Consider the following 8449-nt stretch of genomic DNA (forward strand, 5'->3'; position numbering starts at 1 on the left):
GTGGGAAATGTGGAGGGCTACGTTCAGGAAGCGAGTTGCATCTTTGTCATAGATACACATGCGTCAGGGGTGTTTTGGGCTTTTGGTTATTTTAGCAAACGGAGAGCAATAACATAGTATTGTCGCTTTTAGCGATAATGTGGAATTTGTTGTTGACATGCCACAGGAGGATTCGAGTACAGAGCCGAGGGAGCGAGGCAGGGCAAGTCCATCCTGTTCAGTTGTCGCGGTTTGAAGCAATGGAGACGCAAGTGGAAGTGGCATAACCGGTGGCATCCGTGAGGTAAGTGTTAAGTTAGAGCTTTGAGTGCAGCCTTGACCAAGGCAACGTGGCCTTTGCTGTGTTAGGTGCGGTGGGCTAATTGCGAAAGGGTCCTCGGCTAATTACATAAGTTAACTCGGATGCTGTTTTTCCATGCCTGTCGTCGCTTGTAAGGTGGCGTGCTGTCGTCTGGTCATCAGTGTGGTCGTTGTCCCGTACAATCGAACGTGTTGAGTTTTGTCACTTTCTTCGAATGGATCGTAGATGTGCGATATAGGTGTGGAGATTTGTCGGTATTATTGGAAGCATGGGAATAACGGTGAGGAGGGCTGTGTGGAACGTGCGTGGGGGGGGGGATCATTGTGATACTAGCGTGGTGAGGGGTCTCGTGACATGCGATTCTTGATTTAGTTATTTAAGGGTTTGTGGGGGAATGGGACAGAGTCATGTTGAAATAGATGTCATTTCCATCAATGTAACTGGCTTACAATAGTCTTTAGCGCACAGGCCGTTTGTCACGTTCAATTTTTGTCATTGTTGTAGGTTCTGCCTCCAGAAGATATCTGATTTGGAAAACCAGCGATGCAGTTGGCGAGCGGGGGAATTTTTCTCTCACGGCAGTGGATTTGATTTCACATTTGCAAGTTAAGTACGGCCATTGATTGGGGTGTTTGTTTGTTTGTTGTGCGCGCTCTGTGTTTCACTTGGGGAAACATGGTTCACCGGGCGCACGTCACTGGGAAAAATCACGTGTGTTTTTTGGAAGTGAAGGTCTGCATTTGTTGTACGTGCCTTAACTGTGAGAATTGTTTTCCATTTCCATAGGAAGCGTTCACTGTTGGTGCGATGTGAAGACTTTGCCATGACCGGAGAAGAGTTTGGTGTGTCTTTGCTGGTTTGGAAGATGAAGAGTTTGCATAGGATTCGCTTTCAGATTTGCAAGTTAAGTATGGTTCTGATCAGGGGTTTTGTTTTTTGTGTGTGCTCTGTGTTTTGCTTGGGAAATGTGGTTCACCGGGTGCATGTCACTGGGGAAATTCACCTGTGATATGTTGCACATATGTGTGTTTTGGAAGCTGAGGTAGTTTGCGTTTTGTGTGTGTGCCTTAATGCTGAGAATTGTGTTTAATTTCCATAGGAAGCGTTCTGTGTTCGTGCCCTCAGAAGATTTCTCTGTGAGCGAAGAAGAGTTTGACTTGTCTTTGCCGGTTTGGAAGATTTGGTTTCAGAGTCTTAAGTTAAGTACGGTCCCGATCAGGGGTTTTGGTTTTTGTGCACGCTCTGCATTTCACTTGGGAAGTGTGGTTCACCGGGTGCATGTCACTGGGAAAAATCACATATGACGTAGCATGTGTGTGTTTGTTGTATGTGCCTTAACTGTGAGAATTGTTTTTCCTTTCAATAGGAAGTGTTCTCCATTGTTACGATCTGAAGATTTCTCCGTGAGCGGAGAATAGTTCTGTGTGATTTTTGCCATTTTTGAAGCTGTAGAGTTTACATAGGATTTGATTTCACATTCTCAAGTTAAGTAAGGTTCTTGATCAGCGGTTAGATTTTGTCGTGCGTGGTCTGAGTTTCAGTTGAGCAATGTGGTTCAGCGGGTGCATGTCACTTGGGGAAATTCACCTGCGGTATGTTGCACATATGTGCGTTTTCGAAGCTGAGGTAGTTTGAGTTTGTTGTGTGTGCCTTAACCGTGAGAATTGTTTTTCGTTTCCATAGGAAGTGTTCCCTGTCTGTGTTATTTGAAGATTTTGCCATGACCGGAGAACAGTTTGGCGTGTCTTTGATGGTTTGGAAGATGAAGAGATTGCATAGGATTCAAGTTAAGTATGGTCCCGATCAGGGGTTTTGTTTTTTGTGCGCGCTCTGCATTTCACTTGGGAAATGTGGTTCACCGGGTGCATGTCACTGGGAAAATTCACATACATAACGTAGCATGTGTGTGTTTGTTGTATGTGCCTTAACTGTGAGAATTGTTTTTCCTTTCAATAGGAAGTGTTCTCCATTGTTACGATCTGAAGATTTCTCTGTGAGCGGAGAAGAGTTCAGTGTGATTTTTGCCATTTTTGAAGCAGTAGAGTTTACATAGGATTTGATTTCACATTTTCAAGTTAAGTACGGTTCTCGATCAGCGGTTGGATTTTGTTGTGCGTGCTCTGAGTTTCACTTGAGCAATGTGGTTCAGTGGGTGCATGTCACTGGGGAAATTCACATACATAATGTAGCACGTGTGTGTTTTGGAAGCGAAGGTTTGCGTTTGTATGTGCCTTAACTGTGAGAATTGTTTTTCATTTCAATAGGAAGTGTTCTCCATTGTCACGATCTGAAGATTTGTCTGTGAGTGGAGAAGAGTTCCGTGTGATTTTGCCATTTTTGAAGATGTAGAGTTTACATAGGATTCGATTTCACATTTTCAAGTTAAGTACGGTTCTCGATCAGCGGTTGGATTTTGTTGTGCGTGCTGTGAGTTTCAGTTGAGCAATGTGGTTCAGTGGGTGCATGTCACTTGGGGAAATTCAGCTGTGGTATGTTGCACATATGCGTGTTTTCCAAGCCGAGGTAGTTTGTGTTTGTCGTATGTGCCTTAACCGTGAGATTTGTTTTTCATTTCCATAGGAAGTGTTCCCTGTTGGTGTGCTCTAAAGATTTCTCTGTAAGCGGAGAAGAGTTTGACTCGTCTTTGCCAGTTTGGAAGATTTGGTTTCAGATTCTTAAGTTAAGTACGGTCCCGATCAGGGGTTTTGGTTTTTGTGCGCGCTCTGCATTTCACTTGGGAAATGTGGTTCACCGGGTGCATGTCACTGGGAAAATTCACATATATGACGTAGCACGTGTGTGTTTGTTGTATGTGCCTTAACTGTGAGAATTGTTTTTCGTTTCCATAGGAAGTGTTCCCTGTCGGTGTGATTTGAAGACTTTGGCATGACCGGAGAACAGTTTGGCGTGTCTTTGCCGGTTTGGAAGATGAAGAGATTGCATAGGATTCGCTTTCAGATTCTCAAGTTAAGTACGGTCCCGATGAGGGGTTTTGTTTTTTGTGCGTGCTCTCCATTTCACTTGGGAAATGTGGTTCACCGGGTGCATGTCACTGGGAACATTCACATACATAACGTAGCATGTGTGTGTTTGTTGTATGTGCCTTAACTGTGAGAATTGTTTTTCCTTTCAATAGGAAGGGTTCTCCATTGTTACGATCTGAAGATTTCTCTGTGAGCGGAGAAGAGTTCTGTGTGATTTTTGCCATTTTTGAAGCAGTAGAGTTTACATAGGATTCGATTTCACATTCTCAAGTTAAGTACGGTTCTCGATCAGCGGTTGGATTTTGTCGTGCGTGCTGTGAGTTTCAGTTGAGCAATGTGGTTCAGTGGGTGCATGTCACTTGGGGAAATTCAGCTGTGGTATGTTGCACATATGCGTGTTTTCCAAGCTGAGGTAGTTTGTGTTTGTCGTGTGTGCCTTAACTGTGAGAATTGTTTTTCATTTCCATAGGAAGTGTTCCCTGTTGGTGTGGTCTAAAGATTTCTCTGTAAGCGGAGAAGACTTTGGCTTGTCTTTGCCAGTTTGGAAGATATGCTTTCAGATTTTCAAGTTAAGTATGGTCCTCGATCAGGGCTTTTGTTGTGTTTTTGTATTTCGCTGGGTGCATGTTGCTGGGAAGTTTACCTGTGCTAGATTGTATAGAGCCCTTTTGCAAGCTGAGGTGGTTTGTGTTTTGTTGTACAGGCCTTAACTGTAAGAATTGTTTTTCATTTCTATAGGAAGTGTTCTCCATCGGTACCATCTGGAGATTTGTCTGTTATCAGAGAGGAGTTTGGTGTGTCTTTGCTGGTTTTGAAGATGTAGAGTTTGCATCGGATTTGCTTTCAGATTTCCAAGTTAAGTATGGTTCTGATCAGGGGGTTGTGTGAGCTGTGCATTTTGCTCGGGAAAATGTATTTCACCGGGTGCATGTCACTGGGGAAAATTCACTTGCACTACACCGTATATGTGTGTTTTTTGGAAGCGGAAGTGGCTCGAGTTTGTCGTATGGGCATTAACCGTGACAATTGTTTTGTCTTTCTGTAGGAAGTCTTCCTCTTTGGTGTGATCTGAACATTTCTACGTGGCTGGAGAAGAATTTGGCGTGCCTTTGTTTGGAAGATGTGGAGTTTGTGTATTTCTCGCTTTGTGATTTGCAGTGTTCTCTTGTCTTGATGGCTAGTACCAAAGTTCTGAGTTGGCATTGTTAATATTTTCGCAGTCGCAATTGGTAGATATGTCAAGTTCATGTACCAAAAATTCAAAATTAATGAAGTTGGTGGTTATTGTGTGTGTTCTAGCCATCAAAGTAACGAGAGGGCACTGTAATGTGCTGTATGTGTTTTTGTTTTGGAGTGTTTTATTATTTGATGTATTGTCATGCATTTGATGTATTGTAAGTGCTGTATTCTAAGAGTGTAATGTGTAGTTTGAGTCTTGGTGAGATGACTCATTTTGTCATCCAAGTCATAAAGTGCATCATCACTGCAGTGATGATAAACCCTGATGCAGTGCAGTCAAACAGCCGCAAGGCTGACTTTTTTTTTAAACTGTCAGCCTTCCGGCTGTTTCGCTGCACTGCATCAGGGTTGGGACTGTCCCGGACAGTCTTTGACTTAACTTTTTTGACAAGACGGTGCTAAGGAGGAACCATGCTGGCCGTTTGCCAGGCGACACGTGGTCAACTGTGGATCACAAAGGCTAGAGATGCGGGCCAAGATATTGTAGAGGAGAGGTTTTGATATGAGAAGGTATTGCTTGCAGTGTATGTTCACCATGTCATGTAAGACTCTGAAAATGGAACATTATTATTGTTCATGTCATAGGACCTGTCCAGTACTGGTCACAGTCCAAATGTGTAAGCTGTTGCTGTAAAAGGAAGCCATTTTGTTGCCAAATAAACTTGATGTGAAATCCTGTTGTGGTGTCTTCTCTGTAGCCTGGAAAGACCTGAGCCTGGCTTTAGGGTTTGGGCTTTAGGGTTTGGGCTTTAGGGTTTGGGCTTTAGGGTTTGGGCTTTAGGGTTTGGGCTTTAGGGTTTGGGCTTTAGGGTTTGGGCTTTAGGGTTTGGGCTTTAGGGTTTGGGCTTTAGGGTTTGGGCTTTAGGGTTTGGGCTTTAGGGTTTGGGCTTTAGGGTTTGGGCTTTAGGGTTTGGCTTTAGGGTTTGGGCTTTAGGGTTTGGGCTTTAGGGTTTGGCTTTAGGGTTTGGGCTTTAGGGTTTGGGCTTTAGGGTTTGGGCTTTAGGGTTTGGGCTTTAGGGTTTGGGCTTTAGGGTTTGGGCTTTAGGGTTTGGGCTTTAGGGTTTGGGCTTTAGGGTTTGGGCTTTAGGTTTGGGCTTTAGGGTTTGGGCTTTAGGGTTTGGGCTTTAGGGTTTGGGCTTTAGGGTTTGGGCTTTAGGGTTTGGGCTTTAGGGTTTGGGCTTTAGGGTTTGGCTTTAGGGTTTGGGCTTTAGGGTTTGGGCTTTAGGGTTTGGGCTTTAGGGTTTGGGCTTTAGGGTTTGGGCTTTAGGGTTTGGGCTTTAGGGTTTGGGCTTTAGGGTTTGGGCTTTAGGGTTTGGGCTTTAGGGTTTGGGCTTTAGGGTTTGGGCTTTAGGGTTTGGGCTTTAGGGTTTGGGCTTTAGGGTTTGGGCTTTAGGGTTTGGGCTTTAGGGTTTGGGCTTTAGGGTTAGGGTTAGGGTTAGGGTTAGGGTTAGGGTTAGGGTTAGGGTTAGGGTTAGGGTTAGGGTTAGGGTTAGGGTTAGGGTTAGGGTTAGGGTTAGGGTTAGGGTTAGGGTTAGGGTTAGGGTTAGGGTTAGGGTTAGGGTTAGGGTTAGGGTTAGGGTTAGGGTTAGGGTTAGGGTTAGGGTTAGGGTTAGGGTTAGGGTTAGGGTTAGGGTTAGGGTTAGGGTTAGGGTTAGGGTTAGGGTTAGGGTTAGGGTTAGGGTTAGGGTTAGGGTTAGGGTTAGGGTTAGGGTTAGGGTTAGGGTTAGGGTTAGGGTTAGGGTTAGGGTTAGGGTTAGGGTTAGGGTTAGGGTTAGGGTTAGGGTTAGGGTTAGGGTTAGGGTTAGGGTTAGGGTTAGGGTTAGGGTTAGGGTTAGGGTTAGGGTTAGGGTTAGGGTTAGGGTTAGGGTTAGGGTTAGGGTTAGGGTTAGGGTTAGGGTTAGGGTTAGGGTTAGGGTTAGGGTTAGGGTTAGGGTTAGGGTTAGGGTTAGGGTTAGGGTTAGGGTTAGGGTTAGGGTTAGGGTTAGGGTTAGGGTTAGGGTTAGGGTTAGGGTTAGGGTTAGGGTTAGGGTTAGGGTTAGGGTTAGGGTTAGGGTTAGGGTTAGGGTTAGGGTTAGGGTTAGGGTTAGGGTTAGGGTTAGGGTTAGGGTTAGGGTTAGGGTTAGGGTTAGGGTTAGGGTTAGGGTTAGGGTTAGGGTTAGGGTTAGGGTTAGGGTTAGGGTTAGGGTTAGGGTTAGGGTTAGGGTTAGGGTTAGGGTTAGGGTTAGGGTTAGGGTTAGGGTTAGGGTTAGGGTTAGGGTTAGGGTTAGGGTTAGGGTTAGGGTTAGGGTTAGGGTTAGGGTTAGGGTTAGGGTTAGGGTTAGGGTTAGGGTTAGGGTTAGGGTTAGGGTTAGGGTTAGGGTTAGGGTTAGGGTTAGGGTTAGGGTTAGGGTTAGGGTTAGGGTTAGGGTTAGGGTTAGGGTTAGGGTTAGGGTTAGGGTTAGGGTTAGGGTTAGGGTTAGGGTTAGGGTTAGGGTTAGGGTTAGGGTTAGGGTTAGGGTTAGGGTTAGGGTTAGGGTTAGGGTTAGGGTTAGGGTTAGGGTTAGGGTTAGGGTTAGGGTTAGGGTTAGGGTTAGGGTTAGGGTTAGGGTTAGGGTTAGGGTTAGGGTTAGGGTTAGGGTTAGGGTTAGGGTTAGGGTTAGGGTTAGGGTTAGGGTTAGGGTTAGGGTTAGGGTTAGGGTTAGGGTTAGGGTTAGGGTTAGGGTTAGGGTTAGGGTTAGGGTTAGGGTTAGGGTTAGGGTTAGGGTTAGGGTTAGGGTTAGGGTTAGGGTTAGGGTTAGGGTTAGGGTTAGGGTTAGGGTTAGGGTTAGGGTTAGGGTTAGGGTTAGGGTTAGGGTTAGGGTTAGGGTTAGGGTTAGGGTTAGGGTTAGGGTTAGGGTTAGGGTTAGGGTTAGGGTTAGGGTTAGGGTTAGGGTTAGGGTTAGGGTTAGGGTTAGGGTTAGGGTTAGGGTTAGGGTTAGGGTTAGGGTTAGGGTTAGGGTTAGGGTTAGGGTTAGGGTTAGGGTTAGGGTTAGGGTTAGGGTTAGGGTTAGGGTTAGGGTTAGGGTTAGGGTTAGGGTTAGGGTTAGGGTTAGGGTTAGGGTTAGGGTTAGGGTTAGGGTTAGGGTTAGGGTTAGGGTTAGGGTTAGGGTTAGGGTTAGGGTTAGGGTTAGGGTTAGGGTTAGGGTTAGGGTTAGGGTTAGGGTTAGGGTTAGGGTTAGGGTTAGGGTTAGGGTTAGGGTTAGGGTTAGGGTTAGGGTTAGGGTTAGGGTTAGGGTTAGGGTTAGGGTTAGGGTTAGGGTTAGGGTTAGGGTTAGGGTTAGGGTTAGGGTTAGGGTTAGGGTTAGGGTTAGGGTTAGGGTTAGGGTTAGGGTAGGGTTAGGGTTAGGGTTAGGGTTAGGGTTAGGGTTAGGGTTAGGGTTAGGGTTAGGGTTAGGGTTAGGGTTAGGGTTAGGGTTAGGGTTAGGGTTAGGGTTAGGGTTAGGGTTAGGGTTAGGTTAGGGTTAGGGTTAGGGTTAGGGTTAGGGTAGGGTTAGGGTTAGGGTTAGGGTTAGGGTTAGGGTTAGGGTTAGGGTTAGGGTTAGGGTTAGGGTTAGGGTTAGGGTTAGGGTTAGGGTTAGGGTTAGGGTTAGGGTTAGGGTTTAGGGTTAGGGTTAGGGTTAGGGTTAGGGTTAGGGTTAGGGTTAGGGTTAGGGTTAGGGTTAGGTTAGGGTTAGGGTTAGGGTTAGGGTTAGGGTTAGGGTTAGGGTTAGGGTTAGGGTTAGGGTTAGGGTTAGGGTTAGGGTTAGGGTTAGGGTTAGGGTTAGGGTTAGGGTTAGGGTTAGGGTTAGGGTTAGGGTTAGGGTTAGGGTTAGGGTTAGGGTTAGGGTTAGGGTTAGGGTTAGGGTTAGGGTTAGGGTTAGGGTTAGGGTTAGGGTTAGGGTTAGGGTTAGGGTTAGGTTAGGGTTAG

General features: G+C 45.9%; 1 long non-coding RNA gene across 1 annotated transcript; it reads left to right on the plus strand.

The window, feature by feature from the left end:
- The first annotated feature begins 865 nt into the window (after positions 1–865).
- On the plus strand, positions 866–5189 carry LOC142823431 (uncharacterized). Its single transcript, XR_012898643.1, has 4 exons — positions 866–2087; positions 2258–3853; positions 4024–4140; positions 4331–5189. It is a non-coding gene; the product is annotated as an uncharacterized LOC142823431 (long non-coding RNA).
- The last annotated feature ends 3260 nt before the right edge of the window (positions 5190–8449 follow it).

The sequence above is a fragment of the Pelodiscus sinensis genome, unplaced genomic scaffold, assembly GCF_049634645.1.
Source record: "Pelodiscus sinensis isolate JC-2024 unplaced genomic scaffold, ASM4963464v1 ctg96, whole genome shotgun sequence".
Classification (NCBI taxonomy): domain Eukaryota; kingdom Metazoa; phylum Chordata; order Testudines; family Trionychidae; genus Pelodiscus; species Pelodiscus sinensis.